The following is an 18981-nucleotide window of genomic DNA, read 5'->3' as shown; positions in this document are numbered from 1 at the left end:
CTTTTTAAAAAATAGTTTTATTTATTTATTTGTTTGTTTGTTTGTTTATTTATTTATTTATGAGAATGAGTGCGTGAGAGAGAACTAGAGACCATGTAGGCATAAGCAGGGAGGGGGCAATGCAGAGGGAGAGGAAGAAGCCGACCCCTGAGAAAGAAGCCTGACTCCAGGCTGGGTCCCAGGACCTTGGATCATGACCTGAGTGGAAAGCAGACACTTAATCAATGACCCACCCAGATGCTCCCATTCTTTCCACTTCTATTTAACATGGTACTGGAGGTTTTAGCCAGAGCAATCAGAAAAGAAGGAAAAATAAGTTATGCAGTTGTGAAAGAAAGAAGTAAAACTATCTCTACTCACATACAATGTAATCTTATATGTAAAAAATGCTAAGAAATTCATTAAAACATGATTAGCACTAATGAATAAGTTTAGCATGATCAGAGGATCAATAACAATCATATTTCTATACAATGTATTTCTAAAATTGAGGAATCTGAAAAGGAAATTAAATAAATAATTCAGTTTACAATAGCAACAAAAAAATAAGTACCTAGATTTAACAAAAGAAGTACAAAAACTATTCTCTAAAAACTACGAAACATCATTGAAAGAAAGAAAACCTCAAAAAAATCATTAAAGACCTAGATAAATGGAAAGACAGCTCATGTTCATAAGTGGGAAGACTTAACATAGGTAAATGCTAATACGCCCAAAATTAATCTACAGATATAATACAATTTCTAAAAAAATCCCAGCTGCATCCTTCCTTTTTTGAGCAAAAATTGATAAGCTGTATCTAAAATTCCCATGGAAATACATGGAAAGGGGTACAGAATAGGAAAAGTTATCTTGAAAGTGAGCAAAGTGGGAGGACTCACATGTCCCAGTTTTAAAACTTACTACAAAGCAACAATAATCAAGATTATGTGGTATTGACAGGGGGATGCACATATAGATCAATGGAATGGAATTGAGAGTCTAAAAATAAGCCTATATACATTTATGGTCAATGGATTTTCAACAGTACCATTCAATGAGGAAAGAATAGTCTTTTCAATAATGGTGCTGGGACAACTGGATATTCACATGCCAACGAAGAGTTTTAGACCCCTTTTGCTCACCATATACAAAAATTGACTGAAAATGGATCAGAAATCTAAATGTAGTAACTCATAGTATAAAACTCTTAGAAGAAGAACATAGGTGTAAATCTTTGTGACCGTGTATTAGGCAATGTTTTCTCAGTTAGGACACCAGAAGCATGAATGACAAAGAGATAAATTGGACTTCATAAAAATTTTAAATATTTGTGCCTCACAAGGACTCCATTAAAACTGTAAAAAAACAACCCACAGAATGGAAGAACATAGTATTTTCCAATCATGTATCTAATGAGGAACTTGTATTTAGAATACATTAAGAACCTGTATAACTGTACAGGTTCTAATACATAACTCAACCGTAATGTATTAGAAACTTTAAAAGACTTCATATTTTCCTGATGCTGCAACATCCCCACAAACAAGCTTTGAGCACCCTGGTCACATGGCCAGGTACACCTGTGTGATAAGGCTAGTCCCTGTCACAAGTTCCATTTCTTGCCCATCTGTGGGCTAGAAACTGTGACCTAGTGATGTTCAAACATACCAATGAAATCCCCTCATACCTTTTGCATATGTTTCACCCTGACCTCCAATAAAGACTCTTGCTCCCTTGTCCTCACACTCTCTTGACTCCCCAGCTGTTTGGCTACACCATAGCACATACCCTCCCCAATGTCCATAACCCAGCCATACTATCCCTACCCCACTCCCCACCCCACCTCCAGCAACCCTCAGTTTGTATCCTGAGATTGAGTCTCTTATGGTTTTTCTCCCTCCCTGGTCTGCCTCTCAAATTCCTCATATCAGAGAGATCATATAATTGTCTTTCTCTGACTGACTTATTTCACTTGGCCTAATATCCTCCGGTCCCACCCACATCATTGCAAATGACAAGAGTTACTGTTTTTTATGGCTGCATAGTATTCCATGGTATATATACACCACATCTTCTTTATCCATTCATCCATTGATGGATATCTAGATTCTTTCCATAGTTTGGCTATTTTGAACATTGCTACTATAAACATTCAGGTGCACATGCCCCTTCAGATCACTACATTTGTATCTTTGGGGTAAATACCCATTCATATGATTGCTGGGTCATCGGGTAGCTCTATTTTCAACTTTTTTTAAAAAAGATTTTATTTATTTATTTGAAAGACAGAGATCATGAGTAGGCAGAGAGATAGGCAGAGGGAGATGAAGGGAAGCAGGCTCCCTGCTGAGCAGAGAGCCCAATGTGCGGCTCAATCCCAGGACCCTGGGATCATGAGCTGAGTCGAAGGCAGAGGCTTTAACCCACTGAGCCACCCAGGTGCCCCTATTTTCGACTTTTTGAGGAACCTCCATACTTTTTTCCAGAGAGGCTGCACCAGCTTGCATTCCCACCAAGAGTGTAGGATTCCCTTTTCTATGCATCCTGGCCAACATCTGTCATTTCCTGATTTGTTAACTTTAGCCATTCTGACTGGTGTGAGGTGGTATCTCACTGTTGTTTTCATTTGTATTTCCCTGATCCCCAGTGATGTTGAGCACTTTTCCATGTGTCTGTTGGCCATTTGGATGTCTTCTTTGCAGAAATGTCTATTCATGTCTTCTGCTCATTTCCTGGTTGGATTATTTGTTCTTTGGGTATTGAGTTTGATAAGCTCTTTATAAACTTTGGATACTAGCCCTTTATCTATCATTTGCAAATATCTTCTCCCATTCTGTCTTTTGGTTAGTTGACTGTTTCCTTTACTGGGCAAAAGCTTATTATCTTGATAGAGTCCCAATGGTTCATTTTTGCCCTTGCTTCCCTTGCCTTTGGCGATGTTTCCAGGAAGAAGTTGGTGCAGCTGAGGTTGAAGAGGTTGCTACCTGTGTTCTCCTCCAGGATTTTGATGGATTCCTGTCTCACATTGAGGTCTTTCATCAATTTTGAGTTTATTTTTATGCATGGTGTAAGGAAATGGTCCAGTTTCATTCTTCTGCATGTGGCTGTCCAATTTTCCCAAGACTGTTGAAGAGACTGTCCTTTTTCCATTGGGCATTTTTTCCTGCTTTGTTGAAGATTAGTAGACCATAGAGTTGAGGGTCCATTTCTGGGCTCTCTATTCTGTTCCATTGATCTATTTGTCTGTTTTTGTGTCAGTACCATACTGTCCTGATGATTACAACTTTGTAACAGAGCTTGAAATCCGGAATTGTGATACAACCAGCTCTGCTTTTCTTTTTCAACATTCCTCTGGCTATTCAGGTCTTTTCTGGTTCCATATAAATTTTAGGATTATTTGCTCCATTTCTTTGAAAAAAGTTGATGGTATTTTGCTAGAGATTGCATTAAATGTGTAGATTGCTTTATGTAGCATAGACATTTTCACAATATTTGTTCTTCCAATCCATAAGCTTGGGACATTTTTCCATTTCTTTTGGTCTTCCTCAATTTCTTTCATGAGTACTTGGTAATTTGCTGATGCTTCTTTAGTTGGGTTTATTCCTAGGTGTCTTATGATTTTGTGTGCAATGGGATCGACTCCTTAATTTCTCCTTCTTATTTCTTGTTGTTGGTGTATAGACAAGCATCTGATTTCTGTGCACTGATTTTATGTTCTGACACTTTACTGAATTCCTATATGAGTTCTAGCAGTTTTGGAGTGGAGTATTTTCGGTTTTACACATTAAGTATCATGTCATCAGCAAAGAGTGAGAGTTTGACTTCTTTGCCAATTCCTATGCCTTTTATTTCTTTTTGTTGTCTGATTGCTGAGGCTAGGAATTCTAGTACTATGTTGAAAGCAGTGATGATATGGGGCAGCCCTGCCATGTTCCTGACTTTAGGGGAAAAGCTCTCAGTTTATCCCCATTGGGAATGATATTCATTGTGGGTTTTTCATAGACGATTTTATGATATTGAAGTATGTATCCTCTATCCCTACACTGTGAAGAGTTTTGATCAATAAAGGATGCTGCACTTTGTCAAAGCTTTTTCTGCATCAATTAAGAGGACCATATGGTTCTTGTTCTTTCTTTTATTAATGTATTGTATCACATTGATTGATTTGTGGATGTTGAACAAACCTTGCAGCCCAGGAATAAATCCCACTTTGTCATGGTGAATAATTTTTTAATGTACTGTTCGATCCTATTGACTAGTATTTTGGTGAGAATTTTTGCATCCATGTTCATCAGGGATTGGTCTGTAATTCTCCTTTCTGATGAGGTCTTTGCCTGGTTTTGGATCAAGGTAATGCTGGCCTCATAAAGAAGTTTTCCTTCTATTTCTGTTTTTTTTGGAATAGATTCAGGAGAATAGGTATCAATTCTTCTTTAAATGTTTGGTAGAATTCTCCTGGAAAGCCGTCTGGCCCTGGGCTCCTGTTTGTTGGGAGACTTTTGATTACTGCTTCAATTTCCATACTGGTTATAGGTCCTTTAAGTTTTCTATCTCTTCCTGGTTCAGTTTTGGTAGTTTATACTCTCTAGGAATGCATCATTTCTTCCAGATGATCTAATTTGCTGGCTTATAGTTGCTCATAATACATTCTTAGAATTATTTGTATTCCTTTGGTGTTACTTGTCATCTCTCCTCTTTTATTCATGATTTTATTAATTTGGGTCCTTTCTTTTTTCTTTTTGATTAGTCTGGCAAGGGGTTTATCAATCTTATTCATTCTTTCAAAGAACCAGTTCCTGGTTTTGTTGATCTATTTTAATGTTCCTTTTGTTTCTATTTCATTGATTTCTGCTCTGATCTTTATTATTTCTCTTCTGCTGGGTTTAGGATTTTTTTTGTTGTTGTTCTTTCTCCAGCTTTAGGTGTAGGGTTAGTTGTGTATTTGAGACCTTTCTTGTTTCTTGAGAAAGACTTGTATCGTTATATACTTTCCTTTTAGGACAGCTTTTGCTGCATCCCAAAGATTTTGAACAGTTGTGTTTTCATTTTCATTTGTTTCTATGAATTTTTAAAAATTCTTCTTTAATTTCCTGGTTGACCCATTCATTCTTTAGTAGGATGCTCTTTAGCCTCCATGTATTTGAGTTCTTTCCAATTCTCCTCTTGTGATTGAGTTCTAGTTTCAAAGCATTGTGAACTGAAAATATGCAGGAAATTATCCAAATATTTTGGTACGAGTTGAGTCCTGATTTGTGACCCAGGATGTGATCTATTCTGGAGAATGTTCCACGTGCACTAGAGAAGAATGTGTATTCTCTTGCTTTGGAATGGAATGTTCTGAATATATCTGTGATGTCCATCTGGTCCTGTGTGTCATTTAAAGCCTTTATTTACTTATTGATCTTTTGTTTAGATGTTCTGTCTATTTCAGTATAGAGGGTGTTAAAGTCCCCTACTATTATTATATTATTGTTGATGTGTTTCTTTGATTTTGTTATTAATTGGCTTAGGTAATTGGCTGCTCTCATGTTAGGGGCATAGATATTTAAAATTGTTAGATCTTTTTGTTGAACAGACCCTTTAAGTATGATATAGTGTCCTTCCTCATCTCTTATAGTCTTTGGTTTAAAATTTAATTTATTCGATGTAAGGATTGTCACCCTAGCTTTCTTTTGATGTCCATTAGCATGGCAAATTGTTTTCCACTCCCTCACTTTAAATCTGGAGGTGTCTTTGGGTCTAAAATGAGTTTCTTGCAGACAGCATACCAATGGGTCTTGGGTGGGTTTTTTTGTGTTTTGTTGTTGTTGTTATTGTTTATTTGTTTGTTTGTTTTCCATTCTGATACCCTGTGTCTTTTGATTTGGGCATTTATCCCATTTAAATTCAGGGTAACTATTAAAAAATATGAATTTAGTGCCATTGTATTGCCTGTAAGGTGACTGTGAATATATATTGTCTTTGTTCCTTTCTGGTCTAGGTTACTTTTAAGTTCTTTCTCTCTGCTTAGGGGACCCTTTTCAATATTTCCTGTAGGGCTTATTTAATGTTTGAAAATTCTTTTAATTTTTGTTTGTCCTGGAAGATTTTTATCTCTCATTCTATTTTCAATGACAGGCTGGCATGATATAGTATTCTTGGCTGCATATTTTTCTCATGTAGTGGTCTGAATATATCATGCCAATCAATTCTGGCCTACCAGGTCTCTGTGGATAGGTCTTCTGCCAATATAATATTTCTACTGTTGTAGGTTACAGACCTCTTGTCCCAAGTTGCTTTCAGGATTTTCTTTTTGTCACTGAGACTTGTAAGTTTTACTATTAGAGGGTGGAATGTGGACCTATTTTTATTGCCTCCTGTATTTTGATGCTTGTTCCCTTCCCCAAATTAGGGCAGTTCTTTGCTATAATTTGCTCCAATATGCCTTCTGCCTCTCTCTTTTTCTTCTTCTTCTTCTGGGATCCCAATTATTCTAATATTGTATCATCTTATGGTATCACTTATCTCTTAATACTTATCTTATGGTATAACTTATCTCCTAATTTCATCTTATGGTATCACTTGTCTCTTAATATCTCTTAATACTGGAACCTCTCGTGATCCAGTAGTTGTTTATCTCTCTTTTTCTCAGTTCCTTTATCCTCCATCATTTGGTCTTCTATATCACTAATTCTCTCTTCTGTCTAATTTATCCTAGGAGTTAGAGCCTCCATTTTTTATTGCACCTCATTAATAACGTTTTTAGTTTCAAATTGGTTAGATTTTAATTCTTTTATTTCTCCAGAAAGGGATCCTCTAGTATTTTCTATGCTTTATTCAAGCCCAGCTATTATCTTGATACTCATCATTCTGAACTCTAGTTCTGACATCCCACTAGACATCAGTACTGCCTCTTGTTCTTTTTTTTTTTTGAGGTAAGTTTTTCTGTTTCATAATTCTTATCTGTTATCCAGATAAGAATAGATGAATGAGAGAATAAAATACAAAAAGAGTAGCAATGACCCCAGAAAAATATACACTAACCAAATCAGAAGAGACCTGAAACTGGGGGGAGAAGAAAATAGAAAAAAATATACACACATATAAATCATATAATTAATTAATTATATAAATTAATATTAATTAATTATATACAATTAATAATATTATATTAAATATATTAATCTTATATTGGTTACATATATATATATGATTAGACTGGTGACTGGAACAGAGTCACACACTTGATTTTGGGTGTATTTTGGTCTGTTAGAAGAAACTACCTCCCAAAATTTTTAAGAAAGGAATATATATATATATATATATATATATTTACCCTTCTTTGTGTGTGTGTATATATATATATATATACACACTCAATATATATATATACACACACAAAGAAGGGTAAACACAATGAAGGGATGGAATATGACTGTAAAGATTAAAATTTAAAAAGATTTTTAAAAAGGCATTGATATGATAAGAAGTTGGTATCAACATGGAGGGGATTGGAAGAGATTAATCTAAGTAAATTAAGTCAAGGAATGAAAGTCAATTATCATATGATTTCACTTACTTGTGGAGCATAAAGAATAACATGGAGGACATTAGGAGAAGGCACGGAAAAGTGAATTGGGGTAAATTGGAGGGGGAGATGAAGCATGAGAGACTGTGGACTCTGAGAAACAAACTGAGGGTTTTGGAAGGGAGTGGCGGTGGGGGAATGGGTGAGCCCAATGGTGGGTATTAAGGAGGGCATGTATTGCATAGAGCATTGGGTATAGTGCATAAAAAATGAATCTTGGGACACTGAAAAAATAAAATTAAAAAAAAATTAAAAAAATTCAAATGAAAAGACAAGAAGTTGGATGATAAAAGAAAAAAAAAAAAAGGGAGAGAATGTGATCCCTGGAAACTAGAACAAAGCCATATGCTAGATATAGGGTATATTTTAATCTGTTAGAAGAAACTGTATCCCAAAATTTTAAAGAAAGAAAAACTTATATGTATACAAAAAAAAAAAGGTTAAATACAATGAAGGGATAGACTATGACTATAACAATGAAATTTTTAAAAGATTTTTTAAAGGTATTGATAAGATAAAATAGTTTAAAAGGTTAAAATAGGAAAGAAGAAAAATTTTTAAAAATAGAATAAGAAAAAAATAAAGTTAAAAAAAAAATTGAACTTTCGGGCGCCTGGGTGGCTCAGTGGGTTAAGCCGCTGCCTTCAGCTCAGGTCATGATCTCAGGGTCCTGGGATCGAGTCCCGCATCGGGCTCTCTGCTCAGCAGGGAGCCTGCTTCCTTCTCTCTCTCTCTCTCTCTGCCTGCCTCTCAGTGTACTTGTAATTTCTCTCTGTCAAATAAATAAATAAAATCTTTAAAAAAAAAAAAAATTGAACTTTCAAAGACTAAAGAATCACGGGGGGAAAAGCCTTGAAATCTATGTGCTATATTCCCGTAGCTCTGAAGTTTTGCAGTTCTCATTTGGTCAGCAAACTTGGTCTTGGCTGGATGTTCTTGCTTATCTTCTGGGTGAGGGACCTGTTGCTGTGATTTTCAAATGTCTTTGCCTGAGGCAGAATTGCACTGCCTTTGCCAGGGGCTGGGCTAAGTAATCTGCTTGGATTAGCTCTCCGGAGCTTTTGTTCCCTGAACACTTTCTATAGAGCTCTGGTGGCAGAGAATGAAGATGGTGCCTCCCAATCTTTGGCCAGGAGGAGAGCTGAGGCTCTCAGAGCCCCTGAGAGCTTGGGGGCCCACTCCTTAGTGCATCTTCAGAGATAAGCAGTCAGGCCCGCCCCTCTCCCTGGTCTCCAGCTGCACTCGGTGCTCACCAGGCCTGTGACTGAGCGTTTCTATCTCTGGCACTCGGCCCCTCTGGCATCTCCAAACCCAGCAGATCCCTGCCACAAGCTCCTGTGCTACTCTCCCCAGAGGAGGAAGGTGAGTCTCCCAGGATCTACCACTTGTGGGGTCCCTGCTCAGAGAGCAGTGGTTCGACTGTGCCTTGGATCACGGTAACCCCGAGCTGAGAGCTCATTCCTGGGCTCTGTTTCTGTAGTCAGCTTCCCTGCTCCGACACCTGGAGCTCTGCCACACTCAGACACCCCTAATCTTTCAGTGACCCCGTGGGTCCTGAGACCACACTGTCCCTGCGAGGGCTCCACCCTTGCTTAGCCTCTGGAGTGATGTCCCTCAGTGGAGCAGACTTCTAAAAGTTCTGATTTTGTGCTCCGCTGCTCCACTGCTTGCCAGGCGCTGGCCCCTCCCCCTGCTGTCTCTCTTCCTGTATATCACCACTGATTCACTTCTCTGTACCTCTTACCTTGCAAAAAGTGGATGATTTCTGTTCATAGAGTTGCTGCTTTTCTTCTCTTTGATCTCCTGTTGAGTGTTTAGGTGTTCAGAGTGGTTTTATAGCTATCTAGCTGAACTCCTGGGGCCCAGTGATATTTAGGTCTTCTAATCCTCCGCCATCTTGCTCCTCCCTCCAAGAATGCAATTTGGATACATGCTCCAATATAAATGAATGGGGGAACATGCTAAGTGAAAGGAGCCAGGTACCAAAGGCCATATATTCTATGATTCTGTATATATGAAATGTTCAGAGAGGCAGAAAGCAAATTACCATGGACAGGGAGAGCGGGGGCGGGGGGGGGGAGATTGTTCATAGGACTTCAAATTGAGATGATAAAAATGCTCTGGAATTAGTACTCTTGGGATGTACAACTCTGGATAGACCCCCAATCACTGAATTGTAAACTTTAAAAGACTGACCTTTATGGGATCTGAATTGTTTCTCAGTCAGGTTATTTAAGGGATTTCCGGGGTGCTCAGTTGGTTACTTCCAACTTTTGATTTTGGTCAGGTCATGATCTCAGGGTGATGAGATGGAGTCCCACATTGGGGTCTATGCTGGGGATGGGGCCTGCTTACGATTTTCTCTTTCCCTCTCCCTCAGTCCTTACCCCCTTCTCTCTCCCCTCTCTCTCTCTCTTTCTCTCTCCTTCTCCAAAAATAAAAATAAAGTTGCTATTTAAAAATAAAAGCCCCCAGTGAGCCCCCTTGCCTCCAGTAAACAGCCCAAGCTCTGTAGCAGGTGTGGCCTGTCCTGCGTGCCTTTTCCTCTCAGACCATCTGTGGCACCCACTTGGATTTGACCCTCCAACAAAGTCGAGCTTCCTGCAGGTCCCAGAACCCACTTTATGGACTCTCACCTCCCTGCCTTAGAGCGTTAGATTATCCTTTCCTTTCCTGTCAAATTGCTATTTTACTCATAAAAAAATGATTAGTATAAAAATCTCAAACACACAAAAAATAGAGACTGGTACAATGAACACCCAATGACTATACCCAATGACTGCTCTTTCCTGTGGAACTCTCTGGTGTCATGTTCAGACCTCACTTTGACTAGTCAGCCCCATGATCTTTTGTGGCTTTTCTTTTTATTCTAAACCAGATCCCCACATGAAGGAACACACACATACATTGGTTGTTAAGTCTCTTAAGTCTTTCCTAAATCTAGAACATCCCCCACCACCCCCCCATCACCCTCAGTTTAATCTCTCATATTAAGTCTCTTATTTAATAGCCAAGGCCAGTTGTCTAGCAGAATATCCCACAGTCTGGATTCGGATAATTGTTTCTTTTGGTCTGATTTAACTAGTTTCCCCAGTCTCTGAATTTCCTGGGAAGTACAAGTTAGATCTACAGGTTAATGCCCTGCTAGTTGTTTGGAAAGAGCACTTCATGGGAGATATTATACACTTCATACCGCACTGCAGCAGAACACAAACTATGTTATTAGTTCCCACAGTTTGCATTCAACCAGTAAAACTTCCCCTTTTAGAAGATCCCTTTAATTGTTAATTAGGTTTGTTCACAGAGGTTGTACTTTGGCATACAGTTAATTCAGGGCTGTAAGTCTTGGCTTCTTTTTTCTAAGTTGGTATTATCTTTGTGACTTCATTGAGAAGAAGCACTGTGTTAGCCAAAGGGGTATGAGAAGAGGTAGGCCCTGTCCTCAGGGGTAGCCCTGGGGGCCTCTTGTGTTTCATGCGTGTTGAGTGTTGGATCATGGGTGCACATGGCGTCATGTGGCACACGCATGAACACGCATGGACGTACACCATGGTGTCAAGAAAGAGAGTGCCTTCAACAATGTTGAGCACCTGCCCGGAGCCCAAACCATGCTCCAAACTCCAAGCTCCCAGGAAGCTGCCGGCTCAGGAACTCCTGGGGTCCTCTGCTTTCTTGCCAGGCAGAAAGCCTGAAGGCCCAGGGACTAAACAAAACTTTAAAAATCGGTAAAAGAATCTGTGACTTGTTCCTTGAGCACCAAGCCCGGAGTTTGGCTCCTACCTTCTCAATGTTTGCAGTTAAAGAAACAAACAAGCAAACTGGTTCACACCCACACCAGCTAGGCTTGCATGCTGCATTAAGTCAAACCAGAACCCCAAACTGCTTTCAGCTCTCTAGGCTGCACCGAACCAGACTGGGAGCCAAAATGTTCCTTACGCTGTGGTCACCTGGAAAGCCAGGAGCCACTGAACTCTACTCAGCACAGACCTGAGACCTGCTTCTGAGCCCACTTCTCTCCCACACCTGCATTTGAGCCCAGGGTACCAGTGTTCTTCCCACATGCGCGCCTCGTGCCATTTATATACTAATAGATTGGCTAAATCAGTTTGATCGGTTTGATCTCTGGTGGCCCAATCAGGATCAATTTTAGAAACGCAGACCTGTCTGGAATGGCGAAAAGGAAATGTGTGAGGAAAGGGAAGCCAGGGGCACCTGGGTGGCTCAGTGGGTTAAGCCACTGCCTTCGGCTCAGGTCATGATCTTAGGGTCCTGGGATAGAGTCCCACATCAGGCTCTCTGCTCAGCAGGGAGCCTGCTTCCTCCTCTCTCTCTCTCTGCCTGCCTCTCTGCCTACTTGTGATCTTTCTCTGTCAAATAAATAAATTTAAAAAAAAAAAAAAAAGGAAAGAAAGAAAGAAAGGGAAGCCAGTACAATTTGCACAATTATGGAGGCAACAAACAAGAGCATTCCAGCAGTATCTTCACCTGCTACCGTCCCTCCGGAAGAGGTCAGCAGTTCCCGGGTGCACATTTCCGTGATGGCGCTGTGTTCGTTTCTCTGGGCGATTCCCCCCGCACAGCCTGGGACATGTCCCTGAAGAAGTGAGGAAATCAATGCCAAGGGCTCTGGTCCATGGGTATGACCTAAATAGCAGCTTTGCTCCTGATGAGGTAGTGCTGATTGCTTTTTGCACGTATCTTTCATCATCATTAGCCGGCCCCAGCTTCCCCTCTTTAGATAAAGATATTAAAAAAAAACAAACAAAAAACCAAGAGACTGAGCCGAGAGAGCTGAAGAGGCACAATTCAGCCAACGGTCACAAAAAGGCAGCAACATACAAGAAACCGAAAACAATGCATCTGAGACCTACCATCCCAGGCAGCAGGTATCAATGGCCCCATCCCCGGCGAATTCTCCGTGCCCATCAAGGGCACCCCAAACCACCTTCCACGTCAGCAGCAAGCCTGTCACTTCACACACATCCCGCGAGGGTAGACTTTCCGACATGCTTTTTCACTACCAGGTGGTAAGGTAGTGACCCCTTTGGTAAGTCAAGGAACAGAGCAACCCTAGAAAATCTCTTTTAAAAATTGTAACATCCATCTTGCTGCTTCTGCCGAGAGACCCAAAATAAAGTCCAGGTTGTTTGATAAAATGCCACGAGGTTCTGAAAACGGGAGTCTGAGTCTACCGTATGACGTGTTAGATAGATCTATTTATTACTCGGGATTTCGCCTTCACAACGTTAGATGGCTGCCCGTCCCTACCCCTTCTGGCAGAATCGCTCATGACTATCGGGAGGGAAAAGCCCCACGTATTACAACTTTCCTTCTGTCTTCGGTCATCAAAAATGAATTTCCCCCGGCAAAGAGTTTATTTTGCAAATGAGTTGAAGTGATTCACAGGCTGCTGAAAAATAGCATCTTGAAATTTATTCTTAAACTCAGTGCTTTATAAACTTAGTTCACACATATGGTGTTTCCCAGGCAAACATTCAAAGGCATAGGGATCTGTGTGCCTGTGGCAGGAAAGAAATGAGGAAGCAGTTTGAAGGCAGGGTTTTGGTGACTTCGAGGAGGCCTGTCGGGCCTCACCCTGATAGCTCCAGGCACGCACCAAGGGGTAGCCATCAATCTGGAAATCAGTGCGGATAGAATCCATGCCATAGCAGAAAGCAGGAGAGATGGGCTTCTCATTCTCCTTCCTCCCTCACCCCGCCTACTCCCAGGGCACAGACAAAAAAGGGCCAGTTCACTGCTCTGTGCCTTGTAAGAAAACCCCTGAATCATTCCAGATGATTCACAGAGAAGGAGTCACATATCATCTGGAGCATAAAACCCTGGGGTGCAGATGGCAGAATTCAGAAATAGAACGAATTCCGTTGCTCCAAGCACAGGGCCAGACACCTGGCATGGGGAAAGCCATGGTTATAAAACTAACATGGGACCAGACACGCAACCTGGCAGAAACGTGTCCCGGGAGACAGCTGGACAGAAGTCAACCATGAATCTGCCACCGTAGGAGTGTGGCTTATCGCCTCCCGCAGACTTCACTGGCCTTGAGAGACGGGGGGCAGGGGCCATGTGAAGAAACAATTTCTCTGCATCCATAAGACAGCATTCTGTCTTAGGTCCTAAGCAAGTCACTTAACGGCAGTTCGGATCTCAACATGCTCCCCTATAAAACCTGTCCTGTGGAGCCCCCCAACTCCAGCCCAACAAATAACCATCTTTCATTGCACCCAATTCAGGGATATAAGAAACCTGAAGTGAGTTCAGAGCTATCTCTGGGTTTTAGAGGCTTTAAGAAACTTACCAAGTGGTAAGAGACAGAGCTGGGGCTAACACATGCCTGTCCTCGCCCCTGAAACAGGGTTCTTTCTAAAGTCACAGGGAATGAGAACACAGTCCAAGAGCAGAGATGGAAGGAACCCTCCTGCGTTCCACATAGATTTCCACCTTCCTTGCCCTCTGGCTGCCCAAAGGGCCTGGGTGGCTTAGTGAGTTAAGCCTCTGCCTTTGGCTCAGGTCATGATCTCAAGGTCCTGGGATAGAGCCTTGCATTGGGCTCTTTGCTTGGCTGGGACCCTACTTCCCTCTGTCTCTGCCTGCCTCTCTGCCTACTTGTGATCACTCTCTCTCTCTCTGTCAAATAAATAAATAAAGTCTTAAAAAAAAAAAAAAAAAAGGATGAATCCTGGCTAGGAATTCTTCTTTTCCCCTCTGCTGTGAATGGGATGCTGAGAGGAACCACGTATAGTGATACATTAAAAAAATAAAAACAAAATACCAACAGCCAACTTTTATTGGGCACTCGCTGTATGCTAGGCACTGAGCTAAGTGCTCTATGTGTATCATTTATTTAAATTTTCTCCTAACACCCTCATGAGGTAGATCAGTGCTAATAATATTATTATTTTTCTTTTGAATAGTCCAAGAAACAGTTTTAAGTAAGCTACTTGCTCAAAGTGAGACGGCTTGTTCATGAAGGAGCCAAGACCAGGACGGCTCTCCGTCTGCTTCCAGAGCTTAAGGTGGTTCTCTCCTCCCAACATTCTCAGCAGCGGGGAGGGTGCTGAGGATGGGGAGGTCTGGGACTCAGCTGTGCTCATGTTTCTCTCCATTCCTCATCTGCCCACTGGTCTCTGCCCCAAATCTGAAGAAAAGTGAGAGGGAATGGAGCCATCCAATCAGAAGAGGAAGGGTCTCTGATTCCACATTCTGGGAATGGATGGAAGAATTTCATTGTCATTTTTAAGCATGAGGAGCGACCTTACTCAGATAGCTAGGAAGCCCTCTCCCCTGTTCTCAATAAGGAGAAAACAGAAAAGGCACATTTAAGTCACAGCCTTAGGGAACTGCCGCTGAAGAAAGCATTTTGTGACCAAGTTGATGACCATGGGAAGAAGCTGCCAGAAAGGGAGCAACATCTCCTCGGAGCTCTCTGACAGGAGGGAACATTTCTGCCTGGCAGGGTGTTGCTATTCATTGCAACACTGGAAAATTTTAAATCAAAAATGAGATTTCCAGAAATGTGTTTTCCTAAATTCTTCACACGGGTGTGCTATTAATATGGAAATGAGGAGAGAGTTTAATCATGTTTGACTGTTTGCTGGAAAGAAAGCAAACATGCTGGTATGCTAAGTATCATCAGGTTTGTAAAATGGGGTCAGGCTGATGTGGGATTGATGGATTTCTTGCTGCTTATTATCTCTTTGAAAGGTTGGAATAAATTCAATGCCGAAAGGGGCCACCATACCCCTGCACCTGGCATGGCGATCCTGAGAAGCAGGTGGCCTTGGCAGTGACTTGGAGGTCTGGAAGGTGGACCTCTCCAGGCCAGCACCTGTCCCTGCCCCTGAGCCTGGCCCCAACCACATGTCCCACATGTGACTGTGGGGCAGGGAGGGCCCAGGACGGGCACAGGGCAGGCACAAAGCTGGAGTAGAAGATCAAAGGGCAGATCAAACCAGAATTCTCTGTCTGCGTATAATTGATTCCTGTTTACAAAGTGTCTCCGTGTATATTGTTTCAATTAATCCTCCGAAGACATCAGTGAGAAAGGCAAGGTAGATATTTTTATCTGCCTGGTTTAGAGATGAATGAATGAGACCCAAAGAGAAGGTAAGGGATTTGATTTTTTTTCAGTGTTACGCAGATCACAAGGCACAGACAGAACGCAGGACCCTGGCCCCATTATGCCACAGCACTGCCGCCCATGCCAGGGGGTCCCAGCCGGACTGGGCTCTGTGCCTTCAACCTCTACATGCCATGTGGGCTCCAGTCCCAACTGAGACTCCATCAATTACATGTTCAGGGGCTAATTTTTCTCCCAGACATGGCAGAAGTAAGCACTTCTGGGTAGTTTCAGAACCTAAGTTAATTAATATCTTTAGGAAATGCGTATTATACGGTCATCTCGTAGCCACTGTGAAGACCACAGTGAATAGGAAGGAAAAGCACCTGCTTTTGGGAGCCTGTTATCGAGGGTTGTGCTCTTGACCTTAATGCATTTGTGGTGGCCCTGCAACCAAAGGCAAACTCCGATTCAATAGATCTGGGCTGGGGGTCTGAGCTTCTGCATTTTTAATGGGTGGTGTCAGTGCTGGGGGTCCACAGACCAGCATCTGGTGGCTAAAGCATCTGTTAACAGACAATCATAGGCTGTGATAGGTAAAGGTCTTAAAACCAGACTTTGCTTTTTCTTCCCCCCTTCCTTATGGCTAAGCTCTTACTTACCCAGTACTGATCTTCATATTCTCTGAAATACATGGAAAGTTCTGTTTTCCTCTAAGTCTTATTCCTACTTGTCTCTGTGGGAACTGAAGTCCAGCCTCGGCCACCTTTCTGCCCAGCCCCCACGACAGGATGCTTGTCGGCTTACCCGGCTGCCTGATACTCACCACCAGACGTACTTCAGGTTATCTACTGGTCCAGCTCAATGTGCTTTCATCCTGAACTTCAAGGTCCCAGCCCATCCAGTCCAGCACCTCCTGCCATTGACTGGATCAGGACACAGAAATGTGTCCAATCCCCTTGATAAACAAGGGAGCAAGGCACTCAATTCCCAAACAAGGAGGAGTATTTTAAGCTATGTCAACATCTTCATTAGACATTAGTTTTATTTGCTGTCAATTATGCAGAAGAGAACCCTTGTCCCACCAAGGATAAGTGTCTCTCTGCACTCCCCTGTGAGGCCCACTTGTTTCTGCTGATGACTTTATTAAAAGGTAAGTCGATGGGGCCTGCTTATTAGCATCGAAGCAGGGATCAATCAGATCAGGGCTATAGATGAACCTTCTGAGATTCCTTCTGAAATTGCAGATGGAGAAAAAGAACCAGAAAAGAAGCCAGGAATTCAACTTTCCAAGGCAGGGAATGTCGGGCTGGGATCTGAATGTTAGTATAAAAAACCCATGAGCAGAAATTTCACGAGTAGAAGAAAAGCACATCGAGGGGCCATCCACGGTTACCAAAATGCACGCCCTGCACATGTGTTGGGATTAGAAGACAGTCTGTGACTTCAAGATCACGGACGTGAGATTTCAGAATTCTCTGGAAGTCTGCAGATAAGCACTTTACCCGAAGGCCCACGGCAATGACTCTGTGACTCCTGGTTCTGTGAACAGCTCTTGCCTGTACCACGTCTTTAGCAGAGAAGTCTGTTTATTTCCTTCTCTAAAAGGGTCTTGGACTCGAGAGTGTGGATGAAATGAAATCCGCTTTTCTCTCTCACCCAAACTCAGCCTCCGCATTCAGTCCCCAGCCTTTGTGTGATGTGCTGCTCACAATACTGCATATTTTAAAAAACAGGCTCTCCCCAGGGTGCCTGGGTGGCTCAGTTGTTAAGCAATTGCCTCCAGATCAGGACATGGTCCCAGGGTCCTGGGATCTAGCCCAGCATCAGGCTTCCTGCTCAGTGGGAAGCCTGCTTCTCCCTCTGCCTCTCCCCCTGCTCAAGTTCCCTCTCTCACTGTCTCTCTGACAAATAAATAAATTAAAAATCATATATATTCTCCCTATTTTCAGACCAGAGGATAAAAGTCTTTTGATTAAAAAGCACTCTCTCTGATTTCTTATTGGCAAGTAGCTCTTCTTTTTGGAAACCTAACATGTTCACCTCGTCAGCTGGAAGAGAAATGACAATGTTGAGTGAAGGGCAGCCACACAGCTCAACCTCCCACCACAAGGAAAGCAGGGTTTCTTTTCCTGGAGGTTCAGAGGAGCTGGAGCTTTGAGAAGGGAGTTTCGGAGCAGATAAGGCTCTGTGACTTCTTCTGTTCACCTCCCCTGTGCACCCTCTCGGGTGGGAACACCCCGATGGTTACTGGAAAGGATGGCATATGCTGAATGCCTTATACCCAATGCCCACCTCATTTCTCAGACTCACCAAGTGCTCAGTTGGCATGACAGACTCTCACAGGGCCCTTGGGGGCCCCAGAAGCCAAAGTATCCCTACATAAGGTCCTGTCATGGGTGAGACCAGAAGCAGGAAAGAGCTGAGGTGGGCAGATGGGCAACTGGAATCGGCAAGACCAGAGGGGCCATAGGTGGCATTTTGGCAGATGTGAGGGAATTGAACAGTTTGCATTTGGAAGCTGCCTCCTGGGGCTCGGCGGCCATGGGCTTGACCCGGCCAGAAGGAAAGGCAAGTAGACAGAAGGCCTGGGGAAGGCTGACAAAAATGAGGCCGAGCCCCAGTGTCAAAGCAAATTTGGATTCTTCTTAGTACCCAGAAAGATGAGAAGGAAACCACTGACCTGAACTGAAGACAAAGCATGAGGTATTGTCAATAGAAAGAAGGAGACTTGATGGCAATCTCTGTTCAGCCAAGACAGAATTGAAGCAAACTCCAGTGTCTGAGCCCAGGAGCATCCCCTGTGGGTCCAGAGCTGAGTCCCAGGTAGAGGCAGAGAAGCAGTGGGCACCCTGGATGCGTCCCTGATAAATAGGTTGTCACACTAAGTCACCCACAGATCATAACAGAGAACATAACGCAAGAAGCAGGGATGGGGGAAGCTTTTTTTCTCTTTCTTTCATTCTCTCTTTCTTTCTTTTTCTCTTCTTCTTCTTCATTTTTTGTTGTTGTTGTTGTTGTTGTTTTGTTTTGTTTTTTACAAAATGCAGGAATCGGCTGGTGAAGCAACTGTGTAAGGAGCATAGAATCAGAAATGTCAAGTGCTCCACAATCAAGTTTGTGAATGAATACATTCATTCGTGTGACTCTTGCCATCCACATGAGCAAAAGTTTAACTCTTTCTTGGTGGGGCTCAGAACTCCCTAGCATGGTCTAGTCCCTGCATATCCAAAAGTCATCCTCACTTTATTTTTTTTTATTTTTTTATTTTTAAAGATTTATTTATTTATTTATTTGACAGAGAGAAATCACAAGTAGATGGAGAGGCAGGCAGAGAGAGAGAGAGAGGGAAGCA

This window comes from Mustela erminea, chromosome 13 (assembly GCF_009829155.1).
Source record: "Mustela erminea isolate mMusErm1 chromosome 13, mMusErm1.Pri, whole genome shotgun sequence".
NCBI lineage: Eukaryota > Metazoa > Chordata > Mammalia > Carnivora > Mustelidae > Mustela > Mustela erminea.
This window is presented reverse-complemented; position numbering follows the sequence as displayed.